This window comes from Coenobita brevimanus, chromosome 50 (assembly GCF_032717465.1).
Source record: "Coenobita brevimanus isolate Jiangsu-jjx chromosome 50, ASM3271746v2, whole genome shotgun sequence".
NCBI classification, from domain to species: Eukaryota; Metazoa; Arthropoda; class Malacostraca; order Decapoda; family Coenobitidae; genus Coenobita; species Coenobita brevimanus.
Window position 1 is genome coordinate 46014964 of NC_137003.1, and position 27128 is coordinate 46042091.

The 27128-nt window shown below is 44.3% G+C and overlaps 1 protein-coding gene and 1 non-coding gene across 2 annotated transcripts in view; one reads left to right on the plus strand and one right to left on the minus strand.

The window, feature by feature from the left end:
- Positions 1–745: 745 nt before the first annotated feature.
- LOC145399926 (5S ribosomal RNA) lies at positions 746–864 on the minus strand. The gene has a single exon (XR_013897372.1). It is a non-coding gene; the product is annotated as a 5S ribosomal RNA (ribosomal RNA).
- A 25431-nt stretch (positions 865–26295) lies between these two features.
- The window catches only part of pyd3 (beta-ureidopropionase pyd3), a 32404-nt gene continuing 31571 nt past the window's right edge, over positions 26296–27128 (plus strand). Inside the window, exon 1 of the mRNA XM_080272179.1 lies at positions 26296–26335. The gene's annotated coding sequence lies outside the window, so the exon portion shown is untranslated. The remainder of the gene's footprint in view (positions 26336–27128) is intronic.

The window sequence follows — 27128 nt, forward strand, 5'->3', positions numbered from 1 at the left end:
CTCTATCTTCCTACGAAGAATTCGTTGTTGATAAGTATATAACGGATTTCGTATTGCTTTTGACGATTGTATTGTCGACAAACTCAGTATCACATCTGATAATAAAAGAGTATCAGTTTTAGCAACAACGAAATCGAACAAACACCTCTAGCCAATCAGCATCTCGGCAGAAACAGAGTTGCCATACATGCCTGGCCAGATTAGTTGGTATGAGGTATAGTTTCTTAGATACAGTACCGGTACATTACTTCTGCCTATGAGTGACTCTACACTGAATGACACGCCAAATAGTTTCCTGTACATTCGGAAACCATTTACTACTCTGGGTGGTAACCATATAATCAAATTATGGCACCTGGTTTGGTGGGTAATTAAGGCACTGCAATCAGATTGAGCCTGTGTAAGTTTATATCCAAGGGATGATTGGGGCTTATTGCTTATGTAATGCCTCTCAGGGATGAGTGAGGCTGGTCACTCTTATCTTAAATGTCAGGACCAGCTTGCCTAGCCCCAGGCTCCTATGGTCCTCAAGGGGCAACACAGGATTGAATGATGGATGGATGGACATACATCAACTGTTCATATGCTGCTTTATTTCTCTAAAGATTCCATATGGTACTGTCATTCATTCATTCATTCATTGCCAGACGCCATGTATCCCAGACGGGGTGGCCAAGGGCTTAGAGTTAATTGTTTTACAGGGAGGGGCACTAATCCTCCACCAACCCCACTTGACACGTAGGGATGCCAACAGCATCTGGTGTTCCCAGGCGGTCACCCATCCAAGTACTAACCAGACCCAACGTTGCTTAACTTCGCTGATCGGACGGGAAGCAGTGTACTCAACGTGGTATGGCCGTTACATCTAAATAAGCAAAGGCTGATCATCAAACTGATTCATAGCAATTATGGGGCCAAGCCCCACGCTTCTATGCTCCTCAAGGGGCAACAACAGGATTGAATGATGGATGGATGGACATACATCAACTGTTCATATGCTGCTTTATTTCTCTAAAGATTCCATATGATACCGTACGACTAAACAAGCAAAAGCTGATCGTCAAACTGATACATAGCAACTATGGCTGATATTAATAACAGAAGTTCTGACTGTTAGAAATTTCTGACTGACCTCACTCCAAAACATGTAATATTGGTAGGTTCATTTTGTTTCATTTATAAAGGCTTCAACATGCTTGCATGCCTTGGCCTTGGTCACCTAATGGTGGCTCTCTGGATAATTTTGACATGCTAAAAGGTTTCTGACTACTGTACTATGCCGTCATATTGGATACAGTGATGTTTTCTTTCGGACCCCCATACCCTGATCCACTGCAGAGGGAAAACAGTGAAAATAAGTTAATGCGGCCACATTGGTTGACAAAAATATGTAGAATGACAGTCTCCAATATACCATCAGGTTGATTAAACACCTCTAGGAGTGAGGGCTTGTAACCATCTCACCACTGCTGGTCTAAATGGAGTGTAAGCATCAGATATAATGATGTGAGAGCATCAGATAGTGTGGAATAAAAAATAAAAAAGTTAAGAATGAATAACTAATGAAACCCATCAGACATAGTGACGTGAGAGCATCTGTTAATGTGAAATGAAAAATAAAAGTTAAGAATGAATTGCTAATGAAATTCACTGATTAAAGTAACATTAACTGAACTTACGGGAACTCTTCTTAAAAACAACTGGATGTATTGATATTCAAATCAGCAAAAAACAGATGCTACTTCAATTAACTCTGCTGGTAATTTAACCTTAAACATAACCTATCACACCACTACCCAAGTTAACTCCCAAAACCATCCAACTGCTACTATTGCTCCAAATACATATTAGTAATGATCCAGTAGCATTAGACACCTCTGAGAACTGAACAAACACAAATAACAGCTGATCAGGGGGTAGAGATACTATGATGATGTTGCTACATTTATTCTGATGTGAATTTGGGAAGATTAATGGGAAATATTACTAGAATGTGTGTGGATTGCAGACAGTTAATGGAGCATAAAATTACAGTAATCCCTCTAATATCCGAACGCCCAATATCCGAACATCCCCACTAACCGGACATAATCCTCCTGGGATCCATTATTCCCAAAATGGGCCAAAAACCGCAAAAAATTCGAAAAAAATCTGACTTTTTTCCCTCCCATAATTTGAAATTCCCGCCTGGCGCCAAACAGCTGTTACACCATGGTCCCTTCACCCCTTCCTTCCTCCCCCTCCCCCCTCCCTTGTCAGGTTGCCATTTGGTATTTTTCATTACCAAGTGTGGGACAATTTGGTAATGAAAAATTCGTTTGGTAATGAATTAGAATAATGCATTACCAAATGGATTTTTCACATGTATGAGGATACACAGGATGGAGATGGTGGATTGTTTGCTCTCTCTGATTAATCTGCTACCCTACATAGTGTGAAAATAATCAACATGGTGTTAATTATAAGGAGAGTGATTACATGTATTTCCACTTGTATATATAATTAGTGAAGAATATATGCTAGCTTTACGAATTTGGTAATGAAAAGTTATATTTGACAATGAAAGTTGAGGAGATTGGTAATGTGGCTGTTGCGATCTGGCAACTCTGTTACCCCACCAACATCAACAGTCACAGCTGAACTGCGATGGAGAGCAGATACTCATAACAGTGCAAGCCACAGGTGCTTGTTTTTTGTGAATAAACAGTGAATAAACTGCAATACCTTGCCACTAGAACACAAGGGAATTTACAGTGTTGTGCAGTGTTAAGAAATTAGAATTTAGAGTGCAGAGGATTAACTGTGGACTGCAAACTGGCGGTTCAAACCAGTCCAAGAGCAAGGGACTTGTAAGTACCCAGAATGTTTAATATTGTATAAACTCACCTCTAAAACCTCATTTTATGGTTCTTTTGCATTTATTTCAGTCTTTTATGTCCCTTATTGGTGTGATTTGGGTCTTAAATAGGTGCAATGCATGTCCAGAGGGAGTTGTATAGGTGTTTTTCAGAGTTAGGGTCCATAAGTACAAGTCCATAAGCTGGGGCCCAATATCCGGACAGGACCACTATCCGGACCTGCCTATGGCTCTATTGATCCGGATATTGGAGGGGTTACTGTATATGATTCATGAAAGATGCAGGAGGAAGGAATTCTGTGGACACCAGAGTCAAAGAGACTGTGCTGAGATGGTGTGGTCATGTAAAGGGAGTAGGTGTGATTCAGATTGTTGTGGGGTACATGTGAGTGAGTTTGAAGGAGGGGGGAGGTATGGTAAGAAGATGGACAGATATGGTAAGTGAGTGTGAGAACAAGAGGCATGGAGGCAGAAGACGCTTCGGAACTGACAAGTGATCAAGCTAGCTGGATGGGTTTTGTACGGAATGTATGACCAGGGTTTAGCAACCCTTTAACCTGCAGACTCCCGTTGATGTATATGTAAGTCCACACGTTTGGCACTGTGACTCCCATTAATGGTGGTAGGCGGTGGCGACCAACATCCACTCACTTGATGTAATACTGCCTACTTCTTCCACAGCCTTTATCATTCTTTTTCTGTGCCTGCCCTCCTCTCTTCCTATTTCTCCCATCATTCCTGTCACTTCTTATTGCTTTTCTTTCCTTTACAGGTGGCTTTACATTGAGTGACATGCCAAATGGTTTCCTGGAAGCCAGGAAACCATTTACTATGCTGGGTGGAAACCATATAACCAAACCATATGTGCTCCCTACATGTCAACAAGAGGGTTGGTGGAGGGTTAGTGCCCCTCCCCGTAAAACAAACAACTCAAAGTCAAATGGCCACCCCTTATGGGATTATGGCGTCTGGCAATAGATAGACAGACTCCCGTTGACGTATATAAACACGCAGCATTTGCAAGGTCCCTAATTTGCACAATTTTCATATTTCCAGTGTGATTTTTGGTACGTATACACAGGACACGTTCCTCTACAAGATGCCAGGCAGGGTCAATGCCTTATCCCGCATGACCTCATCCCTCCTGCACGCCATTGTCTCGGCAATTCACCTGTTACCAGTGACCTGGCCAGTAAAGACACGTTGTGCCAAGGTACGAAATTCAAGGCCAGAGTGATTCCCCAATTGATGACAATGCGGAGGACAAAGTTTATGTAGCATTAGAGGAAGAAACAGTCAGAAATGATGATCAGGTAATGTCGCCAAAAAAGTTCAGGTATGTTGATGTGTTTGGTGAGTGAAACAATGCTTATACTGCCTATATTACTGTGTGAAAACCAATATACTCTCGCACTACATATAAATAAGTACCACATAAATAAATAAATACCGTTTATGAGTGGTGTGGAATAGTCACCCTCCCATAGAACATGTTTTCTTTGGAACCAGCCTGATGGAAAACATAGTAAGGTAAGGTGTACAGCTACCTGTAGTCAGTATTTTAAACCTCAGGTGAGCAATTTCTCTATGAATTTTCAATGTTTCTCACCAAAAGTGGAGATATGAGCCAAAGAAAATAAAAAAAATAAAAAATCCAAAACTGGTCAGGACAGGGGGAGGGGGGGGGGCAGTGGTGGAAAATCGGTCGGGACACGGCGGGTTAAACTTGACAGCTGTCGGCTTGACTCTGTCAGATAAGTGAATATGAAGCTGAGTGTGGAAAAAGGTTATCCATCAGGTGCAGCCAGGATTCCCGAGGCTTGAATGGGAAGCGAATGCATCTGTGGCCCACTTCATGGGGCACACTGTTAATTAACTCTCCAACTATTGTATTCTTTTTTTTTCTTGGCTTCTCGATCCTACCTCACCCTTTTCTTTTCCTTGGCTTCTCTACCTTACCTCACCCTTCTTTTTCTTGGTTTCTCTACCTCACCCCACAATCAAGTAAGGAAAAAAGGAGCAGGATGATAATAAATTTCACGTTCACTATCTATCTACATACCTAGGCTGCTTCCCCAAAGAAAGGGAGGTAGCCAAGACAGGACAACACTCCCAATTTACTCATCCAAACACACACATTCGTATCTTAGCCCAATGGCGAGAAGTGACAGATCCTCACCGCACCACACTGCAAGAGGGTCAATTGTGCAGTGCAATCTGCAACATCCAAAGCAGCGCCCAGCAGAAAAGCTGGTTTACCTCTGCCACATCATAATGGACCCATTCCCTTACCCACACCTGACCTGATAAGCTGATCAGACCAAATGCGTGAGAATATCCCCTCGCAGCCGTGTCATCATTTAGCTAATCATTCACAAAATCTCTCCAATCATTCCTATCATGAGCAGCCATTCTTCCTTGCTCAATAGACATCCCTCTCACATCCAACGCTCTCCTCACACTATCCATCCACCCTATTCGTGGTCTTCCTCTCAGCCATACACCTCTCACATCCAATCCAGTTGTCTTTTTCACCAATCACTCATAATCCATTCTCTCCATATGCCCTAACCATCATAACACTTTCTGCTCAACACCATCAGCCATCTCCCGCAAAACTCCAGTTCTCCTTCACACCTCATCATTTCTCACTCAATCCATACATGTCACTCTACGCATGCTCCCAGGACACGTCAGCTCCATTACATTCAAAATTTTCCTCTCTGCTACACCCATATTCCACATTTCAGCCCCATATAATGCAGTTGGTACCACTACACTCTCATACAGCCTTCTCTTTACATCAATGTGAATGACATTTTAACACTTTTTTTTATTCCTCCCATTCCTACTTCATTCATTCTAAACTTCACTTCTACATCTATTCTCCCTTTCACAGCAACATGTGACCCCAAACACTTAAAACACTCTACCTCCTCAAGCAATTCACCATTCAAAACTATATTCATCCTCCTACCATCTACCAACCTCATACACTTCATCACTATACCATTCTCATTTACTTTCAATTTCCTACTTTCACACACCCTTCCATACTCCTCTACCAAATGTCTCGATCTCTCCTCCAAATCAGCCTACCATCAGCATTCACCAGACTCAAACCTCCACCTAACACTCTCGCATTCACCTCCCTTACAACACCATCCATATAAATATTAAACAACCAGGGCGGCATCACACATCCCAGACACAGCCCCTCACTCACAGGAAACCAATCTCTCATAGTATTTCTCACTCTTACACATGCTCTACTATTTACATACTGTTGAAACTTTTCACTCCTTTTAGTAACCTACCATCAAGCCCATACAATCTCAAAACAGTCCATAAAGCCTCCCTATCAATTCAATCATACACTTTCCCTAAATCCATGAACGCCCAAAACACATCCTTAGCTTTCACTAAATACTGTACCGTACTTTTCACACACCTGTCTCCCAGAAAACACCTGATCCACACATCCTCTCCCTCTCCTATAGCCACACTGCTCATCATAAATCACCCCCTCTGTACTCTCTATAGCTCTCTTAATTAACAATCAACCATAAACCTTACCTACAACATTCAACGGACTTATATCCCTAAAGCTAGTACACTCATACTTATCACCTTTACCTTTATATAATGGAACCACACAAGCACTTGCCCAGTCAACTGGCACCATACCTCTCACAAACACACATTCAACAATCTTACTAACCACTCAACAATAGTCGTTCCACCACTTTTCGGGCATTCCACAGCAAACCCATCCATACCTGCAGCTTTCCATCTCCTTTACTGCCTCCTGCACTTCCTCCATCGTGATCAAAGAATCATTCAACTCTCCCAATGCATTTATTCACTGCATCCTTCCATCTGCCACAATTTCAGCCTCCCTTTCCTAATCTACATTAACAATCTTTCAAAATACTCTGCCCATCTCTTCCTTACTGCATCCATCTCAATTAACATCCTTCCATCCTCTGCTTTTACTCGCTCTTCCTTCTCAGACTCTCCCTTTCACCTCCTTCCAAAACATTTTCTTACTCTGTTGAAAATTCACAGTCAACTGCCTACCCCACCTCTCATCTGCTGCCACTTTAGCATCATGCACAGTCCTTCTCGCCCTAGTCCTCTTTTCCTTACACCACTCATATGGCACCTCATCCCTCCTCTGCAGCCACGCTTCAAGACCTATGCAAGTCTTTTCTCAGACATCCATACTTCCTTGCACCACCATTCACTTCCCTTTCTTACACCACCATCTGCTCGTCTCACACTTCTTCCACATGCTGTCTGCCCCACCACAGTACTCCTAAACAACTGCCACTCCTACACACTGTCATTTTCCTGATCTTTCACTGCATTCCACTCATCTTTCATCTAAGAATGGTAATTCACAATTTATATGGACGATATGAGAAAACTGTCATTAAGGTCCACCTCTCACAGAAAGGAATGATCAGGAAATTAATGATTAAAGTAATTTCAAAGCACTTGGTCTCTTGATTCAGCAAAAGTGTCTGACAACATTCAGTTCCTCCCACTCCATTTCTGGATTCCAGTTTACTGATAAGCTGTCCAAGCCATCAACAGTGTACAACTTAGTAGCACTGCTGACTAAAAGAATTCTGACATCAAAATTTTACTGCCTTGCATAGCCTACGTACATACACATCAAATCAGCAATAACTACAATGCAGTATGACAATAAAATTCACTACGAATGAGAGAAAGTGGCAGTGAAAAATCTTCCATGATGCCAGGCAGAGCTACACTGAAATTGTCAGACCAGTACATTCAGTATTCTTACAGAACCTTCTATATGAGAAAATTGTTCAGCTGGTTCATTAAAACAGAAACTTGGTAATTTGAGGTTCATTGCTCAGATGCTTTATCATTCAACTGCAGTAGTTGTATGTAACAGGAAACCCAAATTTCTCAATTAGCTTATCATATAATGTAGAATGAATGAATAAACTCAACTATTCTGACCTGTTCAATATGTACCAATATTCTGGTATATATGAAAAACTATGCTAACTTACCTGTAGGTAATTAACAGTGCTGCCAATATCCAATCCTACAGGTTCCATCCCATGCACACTATCCTCTCTGCAAATACAATAACTTTGTTGGTGATTTTTGCACACTGAATGGCATTAAAGTATAGTACAGCATTATATTATGCAACTCATAGATACTGGCAACTATGCAATACAGGAGGAAAAAAGAGAGACCATGCACTCAGTAGGGTATGTGATTTGGTAATTAATGTACTTAACAAAAAGAAATTATTACCCATCCACCCATCATCCAATCTTTTTTCGCACCCAGGGTTAGTCTACTCAGTTCAGACATTAAGGTGAGGGTGACCAGTCTCACTCATTTAAGTGACATTAAACATGTTCTATGACCTGATCTTTACAGCAAATGAATCGTCATTTTTTTTTTTCTTTTTTTTTGCCATGGAAGGGGGGAAAGGGGGGCAAAGATGGCAAAATAAGGTATTTCCAATAAAAATTACCATGAAAAACTTGGAACAGCAGGGAAATATTTCATCTGAACCAAAAATTAAGAGAAAAATAAAACTTGGGTGAAGTAAGATTACATAAAAAAAAAAATCCTAAATTCTATGTTTTTCGTACATTTCAGATCTACCCTTAAATAGGAAGAAACAATAATTAAGACTGGGACAGGCACTGCCACAAATATAAGAAATTTTCTATAGCAAATGAAGACCAATTTCATTGAAACATTGAAAAACATTATAGAATCCTTACATTCTAGGCACCAGAATTTTTGTGGCTGTTTAAAAGTAAATATTTACCTGAATTCTAGCTGTCCACAATTTAAAGTGCTATATTAACAATATAAACTACCACATTGCTAAACTGAACAGTATAAACATTCACAAAGGACTGGGAAATTTCCTATGAATGCTAGCCTAACTTAAACTACTTTTCAAGAACACCCACTTTACCTTATTTGTAAATGCTAAATTTTCATTAGGGTACTGGGTATTTTATCTACACTTAACTTATGCATTCCAGTTGTCAGGAAGATTTGAACCCACACAGGACCTACCCAATCTCTCAACCTCTAAGTCACATCCAGCAATTCTAATGCAACAAAGGAAGGCAACAGAGTGGAATGTGGATGATGGTTATGCTATAAAGTAGTTAACATAATATGCACTTCCTTGAAAAAAAAAATAAAACATGAACAAATTCTGAACATGATATACCTATCTTACAGTATTCAGTATTTAATTTTTGACAGCCACACAAAAACGAAATGCATGAGGCTATGTGCACACCCCCAGTTCCATTCATGAGACTGAGTGGTATCATGATAATCCTCAATTACTAACCTTTCCATTTCTTTATCAATGCCTAAACTCCTCATTATGCTTAGACGCTAATAGATTATGGGTAAACGGGCCCCAGAAATTTCCTCCGACGCAATAAAAACATCTCTGCAGGTCACCATGTGAAACTTTTCACTCATTGTAGAGCAGACGACAAGCAATATTGTGCTTCATTACTCTGCTACTTCAGCTTCTCTGCTTTCGGCTAACTTGATAAGTAAGGCCTCATGCATCCCTAATTCATTAAAACGAATTGTCATTGTTCTATACTTACAATTTATCAATAATTTCTTTAGATTACATCAACACAACACGCGGTCCATTCACACTGACAACAAACTACAGCGCCACTGCGGATAACTTGGGAACTATGGTTGGCGCCAGTAGGTACGTCTTTAATCAAAATATAACTAATTACCAGAGTTAATTATAAAAAATGGGATACAATAGTAAAGTTCTTGGCTTGACGGCACGCACTCATACATTTAGTATTATAGAAACCATGCCCTCACTATACTGCAGACACTCGATTAAAAAAGGGGGACTCCACAGATCAAAGATGCTACACCAACGTTTTTCACGTGGTCCAACAGAGAAAAACAATAATATATATTATTAATAACAACCCGTTCTGAAAGTTACGAAAATCCTTCGTATAATTTTTAATTCCCTATCAATTACACACCGTGAAATTACAATTAACAACAAAGCTACGGGATATAATACATATTACAACAATATTTCAATACATATCCCCATAGATATCATGGCTATACATATCCTATTCTAAAATGGTACAGAGTGCTTTTACAACAACAACAACAACAACAAAAGAGTATACAGCAAAATTAATACGATTAATACAGTCAGATCCATGTGCGTGTTCACAATCTTCGACAGCAGTACCTTTACAACACAAAGTAGCAAGTTCTTGCACCACACACATTGCTAGAGTAACCCTAACCTCCTTGATTACATAACGTTATTCTAAATAAGGATCATGGAAGAGCCTTCGGAAGGTTGCAATATTGTAGTTATATTTATAAAACCATAATATACGCAGCAGGCCACCTAGGCAGCTCCTATATGAGTGTGATAAAACTATGATGAGGCAAACGGGAACTTGAGAAGGCAAGGATAAAGTAATCTCCCTCGCCCACCAAATCCTCCATCCAAACCCGAAAGAAAAAAGAAGGAACACCACGCAGTATAGAAAAACTAACGTGGAAATTTTCAAGGAAATTTAAGTGCGAAAGAAGAGATTCTAAGTTATGATTTTTTTTTTTTTTTAAAGTGGGTTTTATATTAACAATGCGACTGAATGGTTGCTTCCTGTTAACGTTCGCAGTTAAAGAAGCATAGTAGCATCGGTAAATGACCTCTGTTAAAATCACCTTCACTGCATACTGCCCTAAAGGGGCGGCATTTTTATTACCACGCAGTTGTGTGTTGTTCCATGAAAATACAACCGTCCAATATGTCCTCTTCTCTCCCTGAGACACTGACACCTAAATAAATTGCCCGAAATAAATTGATCATACAGCATTTCCCGTTGCTTCCTACTCTCTCTCTCTCTCTCTATCTCTGTCTTAGGGTTATGTGTAATGCTGTGTTTTTAAGGCGACTTCTCGTCGTAAAAACACGAGCACTGGAACGGGGTCCTTTTACTAGACCGGATGTAATGCACTAACAAAGGAACAGGGCATAAAAAGAGACAGTACACCGAATCACATCTATTGCTTAAATTCTACTCCTTACAGTGCTACATACACAATATTTGACACACAATAGAACAGAGATACAATAATACACTCATTTACATAACTTGATCCAATATACGCTTACACAGGGCACAGGGCAGTCATGGATATGTGTTACTGTTACTTAGAGGAGATATCACTTCACTGCGGTTGTCAGTTGAGATTAATTGTCGTGTCACTGGTGGATAATAATAAACGGAGGAGTTTCACTTGGGTTCACTGTGATCGGGAGTCTGTGGGGGAGATGTTACTATAATAGAGGTAGGGTGCGTATGGCGACATCCGACACTATCTCCTAGTCGCGGGGGAGCACTTCACTTGCCTTTCGGCTCACTCACGCACCTACCTCCAATTCCACAGAAAACTCTACGCTTCCTTCCTAGGGCCGCGCTGGTGGGGTGCAGGGAGGCCCTGCGGTCTGGGGGCCTCGACCTGATCGGGGGCCCTCGGGACTAGGACCGAACAGTCGGAGGATTCGGGCCTGCTTCCTCTGCTGCCGGGGCGTGAGGGAGCCTGGGTCTCCGTCGTCGGGAACCGTGGTGGAAGGCCTGGGCGTCCGGGGGCTGCAGGTGCTCAGGGGGAGAGGCGCCGTCAGGGCTGGGCTGTGGCAGCGTCTCCTGTAGGGCTCCGACAGTGCTAAGGAGCGTTCGGGTGTGGGCGGTAAATCCGCTATCGGGCCTTGCCACCAATCTAACGCCTCCGCTTGGCCAAGAAGCCTGGATGGCGACGAAGGGCTCCCCGAAGGGAAAGAGGCTTGAGGGAGACTCACGCTCTTCGTGGTTCCCTGAGTGTGTTCATAGGGCTGAGGTGGGGCTCTACTTCCCCTAGTGTGGATTTTGGCTGGAGCCGTGAACTTGCCCGGCATGCAAGGGACACCAGTAGGGTGATCGAGGTCGCCCTTTCGCCGAGGCAAGAGGCCGTCAACGTGGTGTTTCTCCCGCAGTAGGAGACAAGCTGGAGTGAGGGGCTCAAGAGCCGCACTCTCTCCAATACGGACAGATCCTACCGTCAGGGAATTCTCCACCCTGGTACATGCCCCGGCCGTAGCCGAGTGTCTGCCCGTACGGGAAACGACTAACGGAGAAACGGGATCACCCGTCTGCTCCGGCGAGAGGCCGGCCCCGAGTCGCCGCTTCCGTAATTGGGCAGCGCTACACGTACGGTAGCAGGGTCTCTCTTCCCTGGACCGTATTCTGGCCGTAGCCAAAGTACAACTGGAGAGGGATGCACACAGGCAACTCTTTCTCCTCAGCGTGTTAAGGCCGGAGCCTGGGGTCACCTTCCCCTTTACACACTTTGTCAGGCCGTAGCCTGTGTCTATTTCTCTTTTATGGCCGTAGCCTTGGGCCTCTTCCTGCCCTTGGGCCTCTTCCTGCCCTAGAGGGTGTAACAAGACCGTCAAGACGGTGTTACCTGGGACTGACCTCTTTTCAGTCCCACCCCTGGTCTGACGGTCACTACCCCGCCCGCACAGTAGTTCAGGTTGTCTGAACGCCTGGGGTTGGGGCACTTGCGGGGAATAGGGGCTCAGGGTCAGGATGCCCCGATGACCCTCTTGCCCGAGGTCACTAACCTCACCGGTGTGTCCTCCTGGGGTGGTGGTGGGGTGGCAGCTCGGCGGTGGTGTGGGGGGTGGTGAGGTGGGAGGTCCTGTGGCGGTCTCGGCGGGCATTTTATTATGACTAGAAAAAAAAAATTATTGCAGCGGGAATCGATGAACATTTTGGTCTATCTATCTATCTATTGCCCGACACCCTAATCTCGCAAAGGGTGGCCGCAGACAAAACGCCTTCAAGTCCTTCTGTCATCCACCATTTGACTGACCTCCCCCCTCCCTCATATAATACATAATACAAATGTATTAGTCATTTCGTTTAATTCCATCAAAAGATCCCTCACACCAAGTCAAATTGTTTAGCAAAAAATACAAAAATCGTAAAACGTAGGATGTACACTACATAATTACGGTGCATTTGCTGCCACAAACTTCGCATCTAAGTACATCCTTGCACTTTCCACTCAACTCCTCCATCAATTTTATTGTCCTTTCAGCAATGATGTTGGTCCGTGGTATGTTAAGAGCAGATCTTTCCTTGCTCCCGTGGGTTTCAAGGCACTTCATTGGGCTAGGGCACTTGAGTTCTTTTTCGCTGGTCAGCAGGTTTTCATAGGACATCTCTTTGAATTTCTGATTAGAGTATCACGCCTCTTGCCATCTATGGGCAATAAAGCGTGCGTGTATCTACAATGTGCCTCTCCAGTCTGGAAGCAGAAAATATGCGATTAGTCTTTGAATTCCAGTGGGCGCCATGTAGGCTAATGATGGCAGTTCCCTCCATTTGATTTCTGGAAATGCCCCTTGTTCCCTGTAGAAGTGGAATGCTTTGCACAATTCATACAGGAATTTGAAGTCATCTCTCCATCCCGGATTTTTACCCATTTCCATTTTCTTACCTGTTTCGAAAGAACTCTGCAGTTCCGCATACTTTTCAGTCAGTTCCTCATCAAACTCGTTAAAATGCCCGCCGCCGGACCTCCCACCTCGCCACCCCCCACCCCACCACCAGGCCGCTACCACACCACCACCCCACGAGGACACAACGGTGGGGCTAGTGACCCAGGTCAAGAGGGTCACCGGGACACTACTGTCCTGCGCCCCTGTTCCCCGCAACTGCCCCAACACCAGGTGACCGGAGAAAGTCAACTACCTTGCGGGCGGGACAACCATTGTCAGAACTGGGGTGGGACTGAACAAGATTCAGTCCCAGGTAACACCGTGTTGACGGCTATTGTTACACCCTCAAGGGCAGGAGGCCCAAGGCTACGGCCTAAAGAGTGTACCAGGGTAGAGAGACCCTCGGCTACGGCCTTAGTACACTCCGGAGAGAGAGTTGCCCCTGTGCATCCCTCTCCTGCTGTTCTATCCTACGGGAGCAACACCGCGCCGACGGCCCCTGTACGTGGCGGGGAAGGAGCGGCCACTGTACGCCCTTCAGTTGCTTCTCGTCGGGAAGATCAGCTCCCGGCAATGGCCAAAGTACGTACCAGGGTAGAGAGGCCCTTGGCTATCGTACGTGCAGCTTTTCCCTACTACGGGAGCAACACCGCGCCGACGGCCCCTATACATGGCGGGGAAGGAGCGGCCACTGTACGCCCTTCAGTTGCTCCTTGTACGACGGGTAGGCTCACGGCCACAGCCACAGTACGTACCAGGGTAAGGCGATCCAAGGCTCCGGCCTCAGGACGTACCGGAGAGGACACGGGCTACGTGAATCCTTCTCCTGCCTCTTCCCCCTGTGGAAGCCCTTCGTCACCACCCAGGAGTGTTGCCCCGGATGTGTCGCTAGAGTGGTGGCAAGGCCCGATACCGTACCTACCTCCTACGCCTGGGAGATCCTTGTTCCTGCCCGAGACCCGACGGAGAAGTTGCCGCAGCCCAGCCCTGTCGGCGCCTCTCCCCATAGGCGCCCGCAGTCCCAGGACCCCCAGGCCAGACCCACAGGCTCCCGACAAGGGCAACCCAGGCTCCCTCACCCCACGGAGCTAGAGACGACAGGCCCGACTCCTCCAGCTGTTCGGCCCCAGTCCCGAGGGCCACCTCTCAGGTCGAGGCCCCCCAGACATGAGGGCCTCCCTGCACCTCACCGACGAGTGGGACCCCTGCAGGCCGGGTCCCCCTAGGGTTCTCCCCTCACGCCCCTGCTACGGAGTGAACATTACCCAGGAGATACAGGTAAATAGTGACGCCCCTTGTGCCGAGAACAAACCAGGGAAAATAACAGTGAACAGTGACCGAGTGAAGACCAGTGTAAAACCAGTGACAGTTACTATTAGTCCAAAAGAACTCAGTGCCCGGCAGGACAGAGAATGAACATTAACGTAATTGTATGAGTCCCCCAGTAAAAGAACTTTCTGTGACTGAATAAAGACTAGGGTGCGCGGGCAAATCAAAAGCCTGTGTGTAAGCGTCGCCGCGACTAAGTGACTGTGTCAAGTGTCGCAATCCCCCCCCAGGGGGGGGACCATAAATGCCCCCGCCATCTGCCCCTCTCCCGGTGACGACTCGAGGTGCCTGGAACCACTGTCTGACTCTCTTCTTCTTCATTTCTGCAACATTCGCGGCCTTTCATCTAACTTTCGCTCTGTTGAGCACCACCTCTCCTCCTCTAAACCTCACCTTCTTTTTCTGACGGAGACTCAGCTGTCTGAGACAACCGACAGCAAACCCTTTTCTGTATCCTCCTACTTTCTCTATACTCATTTCAAAGCCAAAGGTGGCTGTTGTGTATACATACGCAACGACTTATCTTGCTCTCGTGTTCCTGAACTTGATTCTTCTGAATTCTCCACACTCTGGCTTCGGCTTTCCTGTCATTCTCTGACTAAATATATCTGTGCTGTTTACTTATCCCCTAATTCTACTATCAAAAATTCTTTGACTATCTTACTTCTACGATGGAACACATTCTGTCCATTTCTCCTTTCTCTGAAATCTCCATTCTTGGAGATTTCAATGTTCACCACCACCTTTGGCTCTCCTCTCCTTTCACGGATCCACCTGGTGAACAAGCCTACATCTTTTCTATCCTTAATGACCTAGAGCAGCTTGTACAGCACCCTACCCGTATCCCTGACCGCCTTGAAGAGAGCTCCAACATACTTGACCTCTTCCTCACAACTAATCCTTCTGCTTACTCTGTTAATCTTTTCTCTCCGTTGGGCTCCTCCGATCACAACCTTATTACCTTAACCTGTCCTGGCACTTTGGAGCCGCGAACTGGGAGGCCCTCAGGCAGTACTTCTTTGATTTTCCCTGGAATGATTATTGCTTCCATGGCCGGGAGCCATCTGAGTGTGCCTCGCGCATTACGGAGGTTATTCTCTCGGGCATGGAAGCATACATTCCTTTCTCATATCCTTTGACTAACGCAAGAAAGCCTTGGTTTAATCACGCTTGTTCTAATGCTGTCCGCAACAAGGAGAGGGCCTACAAAAGGTACCGGAGCCAACCCACACCTGAATCACATCATCTTTACGTTTCTGCCCGGAATCGTGCTAAGTCTGTTCTTCGCTCTACTAAAAATAATTTCATCCATACTAAATGCTCTCAACTCTCCAACTCGAATTCTTCCCGCTCCTTCTGGCACCTTGCCAAAAATCTTTCTAACAACTTTACCTCATCATCCCTCCTCTTTTCTACTCTGATGGTTCTGTAGCTATTTCTTCTACTGATAAAGCAGATCTCTTCGCACAGACTTTCTCCTCTAATTCCACCTTAGACGATTCCGGTGCTGTTCCTCCATCACTTCTCCCCTCTGACTTCCTCATGGCTGACATTAAAATTTCTTCAGTTGATGTATTTTCTGCCATCACTGGCCTCAGTACTAACAAGGCATATGGGCCTGATGGGGTCCCTCCTGTTGTTCTCAAGAACTGTGCTTCTGTGCTTACACCCTGCCTAGGTAAACTCTTTCGCCTTTGTCTGTCAACTTGTACCTTTCCTTCTTGCTGGAAGTTTGCTCTCATTCAGCCAGTCCCAAAGAAGGGTGACCACTCCCAACCCTTCAACTATCGTCCAATTGCTTTAACGTCCTGTATTTCAAAAGTTTTCGAGTCAATTCTTAATAGAAAAATTTTAAGGCATCTTTCCTATCACAACCTTCTTTCCGATCGTCAGTATGGGTTCCGTCAGGGACGCTCCACTGGCGATCTTCTCACCTACCTTTCAGACTCCTGGTCATCCTCCTTTCGGGACTTTGGCGAAAGCTTTGCCATTGCACTTGACATCTCAAAGGCTTTCGATCGAGTCTGGCATAAATCTTTAATTTCCAAACTGCCCTCCTACGGTTTCTATCCTTCTATCTGTGCCTTCATCGCTAGCTTCCTTTCTGGTCGTTCTATAGCCGCTGTTGTAGACGGCCATCGTTCTTCTCCTAGATCTATCAACAGTGGTGTTCCTCAGGGCTCTGTCCTATCACCAACTCTCTTCCTTTTATTCATCAATGATCTTCTAAGCTGTACATCTAACCCTATCCACTCATACGCTGATGACTCCACCCTTCACCTTTCCATTCGGTTCCCGCAACGCCCATCTCAACAGTTACTTCAAGAAACAAGGGATGAGGCTATGGCACACCTAATGTCTGACTTGGCTCGTATCGCTGACTGGGGTAAAAATAATATGGTTGTCTTTAATGCATCTAAGACTCAGTTCTTACACCTATCAACCCGACAAAATCTTCCACAGGTATACCCATTAATGTTTAATAATATTCAGCTTAATCCTGCATCATCCTTGAACATGCTTGGGGTTTCATTTACTCGGGACTTATCTTGGAAAGATCATATTACATCTCTTGTAAAATCTGCTTCTAAGAGATTGGGTGTGCTAAGCCGACTCCGCTCTTTCTTTACCCCTGCACAATTGTTGACTCTATACAGAGGTTTTATCCGCCCCTGTGTGGAGTACAACTCTCATGTGTGGGGAGGCTCCCCACATACAGCTCTTCTCAATAGGGTGGAGTCAAAGGCTTTTCGTCTCATTAACTCTCCTCCTCTTACTGACTCCCTTCAACCTCTGTCTCTTCGCCGCACTGTTGCATCTTTATCTCTTTTCTATCGCTACTTTAATGGTCACTGCTCCTCTGAACTGTCTGCTTGCATTCCTCCACCTCTACGACGGGCGCGTAGCACCCGTCTGGCAGCAAACTCTCATCCCTTTTCTGTCCAACTCTCTAATGCAAGAGTTAACCGTTACTCCCAGTCTTTCATTTATGCAACAGGTCAACTCTGGAACTGTCTCCCTCTGTCTGTATTTCCTGCTGCCTATGATCTCCAGTCTTTCAAACGCAGTGTGTCCAGGCATCTCAAAATGATCGGATCTTGAATTTGGCTCTCTATTGTATTTTGTTTTTCTCTTGGAGGGAACTGTTACTGCGGGCCATGGCCTTTGGTTCCTTCTTCCTCGCATAAAAAAAAAAACACCGTGTCTTATTTATAGTATCCCTTTCCTTGGGGGAAGCAGCCTAGGTATATAGATAGATAGATTTCCCCCACGGACTTTTAATCTTGTTTATTCCCTTTGTTTTCGACTAAGTGTATATCCTGCCTAAAAGTGACATATGGGTATTAACATATATAATGCAGGACATCAATGTATGTGCATTGTATTGTGTACTAAGCGTGACTGTATCTTGTGGTGTTGAAGGTTAACTCTGTGTCCCTGTCTCCTGTATCTCAAATATCACTCTGTGTTTTATTGTAACGGTTAGAATTAAGGCAATAGATGTGTTAAGGTATACTGCCTGGTTTTTATGTCCTGTTCCTTTGTGGGTGCTTTACTTCCGGTCCGGAAAGAGGACCCCGCTTCAGTCGCTAGTGTTTTTGGGACGAGAAGTCGACCTAAAAACACCAGCATAACACTGGTAACTCAAATTTGGCTTAGTGGAAACCTTTGTCACAAAGAAGTCCAAAACACGCTTAATGATCCTGTCCAGTACATGACGCTGACATCCAATATATTCTGGTTTCACTGGTTTGTCCACGCCCTTTTCAGTCATTTTCTTCTGTATCCTAACTACTACACCATTCATATGTCCTGTGTTTACAGCCGTTGTATCACAAATTATCATTTAAATACCGTATTTCGCGGCATGTAAGACGCACTTTTTTGTCTCAAAGTTACCTTAAAATATCCCCATGCGTCCTGCACGTTAGACTAAGGCAGGTTAGTTAGGCTCCACTGAGAAGAAACTCTTATAAAGATGATCATCTCAATGCTTAGCAACCACAGGAGTTTTCTACAGTATGCAGACTTGATTTTATTTTAAAAAATAATATACACTAGTGTGTATATGCAGCAGATTTAAGAAACACGCGAGATCAGAAACACATAAAACTTTCGCGGGTTTGTTTACAGCTCAACTGGCTAACATCGTGAAGATATTTAGCGGTTTAGCAATTTAACAGTTTAGCATCCGCACTATTTCAGCAAGCTAACGTACATGATTACTGGTGAACTGTCTGCTAACCTTCTGAAAGGCAATTATGACCACTTTGCTTGCCATCCATTCACTAACTAGCAAAGCAATCATACTGGAGAGATGCTGGCTAGTGAAACTGCCAGGTCATCAAAACAGACTTTCGTCACGTATGGAAATTCAGTAACCCTAATTAGGTCAGTTACTTTTGTGACATTTTGTGAGTGTATATATGCAGCAGATATTAAAACACGCAAGTTCAAGAACACAAAGCATTCACGGTTTGTTTTCAGCTCAACTGGCCAATACCGTCAAGGGGTTTAGCGGTTTAGCAACTTAGCAGTTTAGTGTCTAGCGTACACCCTACTCTAGCAAGCTAACGTGCTCACTGGTGAACTGTCTGCTAACCTTCTGAAAGGCAATCATGACCACTTTGCTTGCCATCCATTCACTAACTAGCAAAGCAATCATGCTGGAGAGATGCTGGCTAGTGAAACTGCCAAGTCATCAAAACAGACTTTCGTCACGTATGGAAATTCAGTAACCCTAATTAGGTCAGTTACTTTTGTGACATTTTGTGAGTGTATATATGCAGCAGATATTAAAACATGCAAGTTCAAGAACACAAAGCATTCACGGGATTGTTTTCAGCTCAACTGGGCAATACCGTCAAGGGGTTTAGCGGTTTAGCAACTTAGCAGTTTAGTGTCTAGCGTACACCCTACTCTAGCAAGCTAACGAAGTTACAGCTTCACTTTTTCAGCCAAGTGAAGTACTTTAGCAATGTCTATGCAACTCAGGGCACACCCAATTACAGTATTTTGTTATGAAAATAGGATAAAATTCACTGAGTAGCATAACTGATGCAATATCTGAAATAGCAGTGCCTGACGGGTATTCATATCAGCGTCCGCCATTTCTGCTGTATTCTTAGCAGACGAAGCGATCAGAATGATTGACAACGTTCACTCTCTGCATCTCTGCTGCCTAAGCAAAGCTCTCATGATCGGCAATGGGGGTCACTTAGGCCGTAACGTCCAAAAATGTTAGGTTAGGTTAGGTTAGGTTGTAAAATCGTTTGCCATTTTGGACGTTACGGCCGAAACGACCAGAATCCTAAGGTGTAGGTGAGAGTTTGGTGTGGGTGTAGTTAAGGAAGTAGAAGTGGGAAGAGTCAGGCAAGGGAACTGATAATCCGCTTATTATAATCCCATCAGCCCAGCAATGTATTTTATAGGGTAGTTTATTCATGCTCGCCATATGATTTTATTCAGTTCAGGAAACATGTACTGAGGAGGTTAATGTGGGCTGTATCAAATGCCCCAAGTCAGAATATCACCTGTGCTCAGTTAAAACGATTGCCAAGTTAAAGTCGTATGAAGTGTGGTATAAGCAATTCAGTGGATGGTACTGAGGACCATTTACTGTATGAGAGTGACAGTGAAACAGTGATGATGACCGTGGTGATGACTTCCAGTGATGCTTCAGGACTCGGGGGAAGTAGTGATGAATTCTCAGGATTTGAAGACGAGTGAAATTTTCACCATGTCAGTAATATGAAGTGAATATAGGTTTTAGGTGATCATGACAGATGCAACCATGGAAAATTTAGGATCAATGGTGCTGTACACCTTTAGTCTTGCACTGACGATGTTTGGATGAATAAATTGTTTGAGATATTTCATGTCCTTATGTGATGATATTTATATTGAACAACCAAATACATTTTGATGTTTTTGGCATATAATAAAGCCACTGGGTACTCCAAAACGGACTGATGTAAATGTTTCAGAGGCGAGCGAATGTTGCATGTGGTGTGTACATCTGTGCGTGTGTGTGTACCATAGCGACTAGGAGGCAGCAGTGTTAAGACCAAAAATGGATGTTATCACAGTACTCGAATGTTTTGAGATGGATGTCTGTTTTTAGCAAATTCTGGTAAGAGAAATATGCATTTTTAATTGTTGATGCTGCAAAGAAAACAGCTGACAGTAAGGGAGTGATACTGGGAGAAGAGGGTTGAGACAGTTGTCTTGGTCTTGGGATGCAGCAGTGTTGCTAAGAGATAGTTTCACCATTCTCGACATGTTTTGAGATGAATGTCTGTTTTTAGTAAATTGTGATCAGTGAAGAACGTATTTTTAACTGTTGATGCTGCAAGGGAAATATCGCTGACAGTGAGGAAGTGATACTGAGAGGAAGGGGTAGAGACTGCTGTCTAGCGATTGGGAGGCAGCAGTGTTACTAAGGTGTAACAATGGATGTTTTCACCATAGTCAGTATGTTTTGAAATGAATGTTTATAGTAAATTATGATCAGTGAAGCATACATTTTTAATTGTTGATGCTGCAAGGCAAACATAGCTGACAGTGAAGGAGTGATACTGAGAGAAGAGAGTAAAAACAGCTGTCTATCCTGTTCCCAAGCAGCCGTGCTATATTGAACTTTGGTTGTGAAACATTGTAATTTGAGTATTTACAAGTGCTACCTTTTTATATTATTTGTGGAGGTAATTACAGGTTAGTTAGAGTGCATGATTAATGATGGTAGTCGTCTGATATTGTGCTTGAGTCAAGGCAATGTGAGGAAATTCCGTAACAGGTGTGGAATATGACGGGGTTCTTTTAAGATAAATGAACTGATGTGAACATTCATTGTATTTTATGTTTTCGTCAGTGAATGAAAGAATAGAGTTTATTGACTTCATTTGTGGTTTTAAATTTATAAAATATTAAAAACAGTGTTTATATCAGTTTACAGATACATATTTATCAACAAAGTTGAGATGGCCTCGTGGTTTGAAGTCACGTTTTGTTAAGACGGGGTTTTGTTTTCTCTTTTCCTGTATCATTCTTTGTACATAAAAGAAGAAACTAAAGGATGATGAGCAGTACTGAATAGATTCTGAAAGGTGAGTGTGTATTTAAGTGATAGTGGCTCATATCAGTCACGTTTTGTCAAGAAGGGGCATTGTTTTCTTTTCCTGTACCATTCTTTGTATATAAAAAAAAGAAACCAAAGGCTGATGATCAGTAATGAATAGATTCTGAAAGGTGAGTGTGTATCTGTGTGGTAATGGCTCTTATCAAGAAACCTTACTGCAGTCTTGGTTGGAGCAAACTTTTTTTTCACAGAACTGCCCTGCCAGAATTAGGGTGCGTCTTTCACAATGCTGCGTCTTACATGCCGCGAAATACGGGTACTTGACCAGGCATCATATTCATTTAGAACTTTCTAAAGGCCATTGAAAATATCCTGAGCTGATCCACTATACATTTTATAATTCCCAAACTGATCTTCCTAGTTTTTCTTTGAAGGCAGACTACCTGGTACTCTCTGTTGAAATATTTTTTTTCCATCAAAATGCAAACAACAGTTTTTCTCTTCTTGTAGTAGCGATTTGATTCTTTCCTGTTTTTCTCCAGCCCTGCCAACGCCACGCCATACACCAGATTGTGTAGTGTGGAATGCCTTCGCTCATTACCGAGAGTTGAGCTCACACTAGATGATTTACTGGTTGACAACGAATGACCTGTTACCAATTTCGTTGCATGGTATGTTGAAAATGGCATCTTCCTTGTACCTGGGGCTTCTTCATTGTTACTGTTCACTGTATCATTTGTGGAGACACTTTAGGTGGTATCTTCAGTTTCAATCTCATATGATGTACCAACTTAATGTGTTATTGGAGTATCACTTGTTTCACATTGTTTTCGCCTCTTTGATGGATGAATTGTGGATAATGCTGCAAGTTTACATGTAGTGTATCGACTTCTCCACCAGATGTAACTTGTTTATAATACAGTTCCCTATCTTCCCGGCAAAGCCACTCCCCATCAACTTTGGTTGTCAAAAAGATTTTTCAACTCGTTTTGAAACACTTCTTTTGGTCTTCCTTGGTAGCTCTCATACTCACTGATCAGTTTGTTCAGCAGTGCTTTAATCACTTGTTGACTCAATGTAGGAAAAATAAACTTCTGCCATAAATGGATTAGTTCGCCATATATTTGCTGAATCCTGCTTTTCTTCAGTTTATCCTCTTCTAATAACATATGGTACTTTCCCAATATGTCACATTTTGAGGGCATTCTGACACAGTCAAACTTCCTATCCTGGGTAGATTACTCCGCTTCGTATAATTTGACTTTGGCAGGTTTGCACCCCATTTCTGCGCGTTCTTCACGACAAAATCACTAGATTTGAAGAATGCCATGGTATTGCCGTCTCAATAAACACTAGGTACCCTGCAAACACAAATATAGTAGAAATATATCGATCTTGACTGAACAGCACAAATTGTAAAAATGCACAAATTTAGCCCAATGGAAAATGTACTGTTGTTGGCAGATGATACTGTATTGTTAAGTGAAGACGAGAGGGAACTGCAAGGCTTGGTGGATGAGTTTGGGAGAGTGTGTAGGAAACGGAATCTAAAGGTGAATGTAGGGAAGAGTAATGGTCTTCGAGGTTGGATAAGGAGGAAATAGAAAATGTGAGTACGTTTAAGTACTTGGGTAGTGTGATGAGTAAGGATGGAAGTTTGGAGGGTGAAGTGCTTGAAAAGGTACAACATGGAAGAAAGGTTGCTGGTTCCTTGAATGCAGTGATAAGAAACAGGGAAGTGAGCATGGAAGTGAAAAAGTTATTACATGACAGTATTGTGATACCAACTCTGACGTATGGAAGTGAAGCTTGGACGTTGTTGGAGGACGTTGTCAAGAGTGAGAGCAGTGGAAATGAGTTATCTGAGAGGAGCCTGTGGAGTCACATGGAGAGACAGACTGACAAATGAAGATGTGAAGGAGCGTTGTGGTGTGGATGTGGATGTGATAGGAAGCATTAGGGAAACACACTGAGGTGGTTTGGCCATGTTGAGAGGATGGAGCGTGAGAGACTGACGAGGAGAGTGTATGTGAGTGAGGTGGAGGGGGAGAGAGGGAGGGGAAGGCCAAGTTTTTTTTTTTTTTTTTGTCCGACTCTGGACATAGGCTTCACAGCCTGCTCTCAAGGCCCAGTAGTCCTCCTACATACCATACACCTCTCTACATGTCACCACTTCGGCGCTAACACCCACCGTCAATATTGAATACATGATAGGGCTGTCTCATACAGGACTGGTGTATTGGTATTAGCGGGGGTACTTTTATAACGTCGGCGGGTCATCTGGTAGATCAGGAAAGTCTGATTTTTATGAAATTCAAATCCTTAAACTGCTCCCTGCCCCAGCCGGGATTCGAACCTGGGTCCATCAGGACCGCAGGCCGCCTCTCCACCGATTCAGCCAACGCGGAGTGGAGAGGAATATGAGGGATGGGGGTGTGAATTGGGAGCAAGGCAGTGAAATGGCAGAGGACAGGGTGACGTGGAGGCGATTTGTTTGTGGCCATCCCGTATAAGGAATTAAAGCGTCTGGCAATAGATAGTGTAATGCTAGGTGTTTTAGGGCTGACTTCCCGTCCCTCTAACGCCTAGTGTGTATAGCTGGGTTCTCTTTCTAGACCGGAGCTTAGACAAATGAGAGACAGGACACAAAAACTCAGGCAACAACCTTACACGTGTATTGTCAAATTCTACAAGTGGAACAGGCAGATGTTACAAGAGTAATTATTCTGGGCAATTATAAGCCTTATGTCTAGAATGTGGGTATCATTCACGATACTATTCGGGACCAGATCAGGCACAAAGTGAATAGCATGTTAGTTAATATCAGGCGTCCTAGGGCAGAGAAATCAATCATTGTCACTCGTGGCAGGTCTAGAATTTAATCTGTTTAAGCGGGGTTCACTTTCACTGGGGCCGAGGCACTGTTATCACTGTTGGGCTGTCTACTCGAGTTCACTGTTAATTATTACTGTACTTTAGTTCTGGAAGCTCCGATTGATCTTAGCGCGAGGCTACTGATGGAACTGCTGCTCGGCCTCGTTCACTGTCTCGCGGTTACCTTGTCTATTCCACCTTTCTTTTACATTTACATTGCCAGGTTTTATTTCCGACTTCCCGTGTTTCTAGTAAGTCACTACTCAGCCCTCGCTATCACTGTATTTTCACTGTCATTCACTATATACTGGGCGTGGTAGCGGCCAGGAAAAGGGTGGCGGGAAACAGCTCAGCCAGGCCACTGACGGGGCTGGGTTACGCTAGGGGCCTCCGTATTCAGGGGCCACGGGATCACCCGTAGGGGCATCCTCTCTCGTCCGGGGCTGTGTGTGGCGAAGGGCCCCGCGCTTTCAGGGCTCGGGACTGGAATCTGGCCCTCTGGACTGGGGCCAAACAGCTACCTGAATCTCTCATTCAGGCGCCTGACGGAGGACGAGGGTCTCCGGTGTCGGAGTGTGAGGATGTCCCGCCCAGGGGTCCTGGGGGCGGTCTCCGGTGGTCGGTGACGCGGTCACGAGCTGGCTGCGGCGTCGGCCTCCATCGGGGTCCGTCAGGCGAGGCCCCTCAGGAACTGGATGTAGGGAGAAGAGCCTGGTGGGGGTCACAGGGCCTCTCCAGCAGTCCTCAAGGCTGATACCTTCCTCTGGGTAGTAGTCTCATGGAGGGGTGGCAGCACCTGACGGAGAAGCGGCTACCAGCCATCTCCTCTCGTAGGGCCAGGCTACTGGCCGTGGCCTTCTAAGGGCATGGCACCGGCCGTTGCAAGGGCCCGACTACTGGCCATGGACTGTGTGGGGGAGCAGCTGCAGGCCGACTCAAGGGCACCTACAGAGCAGCTACCAGCCATCTCCTGAAGGAGGGTCGAGCAGCTACCGGCCGTCACTAGGGCACCTTCAGAGCAGCTACCAGCCGTCTCCTGACGAAGGCGGGAGTGGCTAACTGCCGTCTCCTGCAGGAGGGTCGAGCGGCTACTGGCCGTTTCTTGTAGGGCACCTTCAGAGTGGCTTCTGGGCGTCTCCTGTAGAAGGGTTGAGCGGCTACCGGCCGTCTCAGGGGCGCTGCCTGGAGCTAGAGTAATAGCTCCACCCCGATCTTGTCGGTGGTCAGCTCGCCCGGAAGGTAGTCTCTTTTTCCCGTTATGGTGGCAGCGGGCGAGTTCCGGGTCATAGGGACTTATGTCCCTGTCGTCCGGAGTCAGGTCGCGCTCTGTTTGCCCCTCCGTAGGCTCCTTCTGGGGGTGTTAAGATGCCCTCAGCGAAGATATTCGGCATTGTAGATAAACAGATAGTATCAATTAATTATATTTATAGAATGTCGGAGAATAGTCCAATGTGCGAATAGTCCTGACGGGGAATCGTCCATGTTTTGATGGCGAATTGTCTTGATGGAGAATTGTCCAGGAGGACCATATCAGCTGACAGTCTCGTCAACAAGTGGGTGCCACTCGTACCGCCTTCCTTGATCCTGCTTTTCTCTTCTGTCTTCGCTGGTACCCGGTTCTTGTTAGATCTTATACATTTTTTTCAGTTTTTATACATTCATCAGGTTCGCAAACTAGTCTATACTTCAACCAAGACTCTTACAAGTGCAGTCAGAGCAAGATGTTATGATGGATAAGTCAGATAACCACACCTAAATTCAGGTTTGCCCAATGCCTAGACTCAAGGTCATATTAATATATTATAGCCGCTACACTAACATCATGTTGACTGCGCTGAGTGGAGAGTACAAAATATGGGTGACTTCATGGACTACCGCAATTCACTGGAAAACAAAAAACTTTTCGTCTGCTTGCTACTGAAGGAAAATGTTCTCTTAACAGAATTTGAGCCCCTGAATTCAGGTCTGCAGTTTGAATTTAGTCATTATGTCACGTTTTCAAGTTATACACATTCAAATGTTATATACATAATGTTATTCCACATGTCAGGTTAAACTCTTTCTCTCTCTCTCTCTCTCTCTCTCTCTCTCAAGTAAATGATAGGATTTTAGGTATAACTTTAGAAGTAACCAACGTTACCAATTTTCATTATATTACGTCCCTGAACTATTCTAACTAAGACTTACCCTTTAAGCCTAGTTTCAGTTGGGGGAGCAAATTTTGTAGGGATAGTCATATAGTGACTTAGGCTGTCGCTCAGTAACGGATGAATGTTGCGCCATATTGGCTGGTGCAGGCGTGTGCATTCGGTCTATGTCAGGCTCTAGATTAGGCCTAGGTTAGGTTAGGTTAGTTTGGGTTAGTTTAATGCAAAATAGTGTATTTTTAATTAATCTTGATC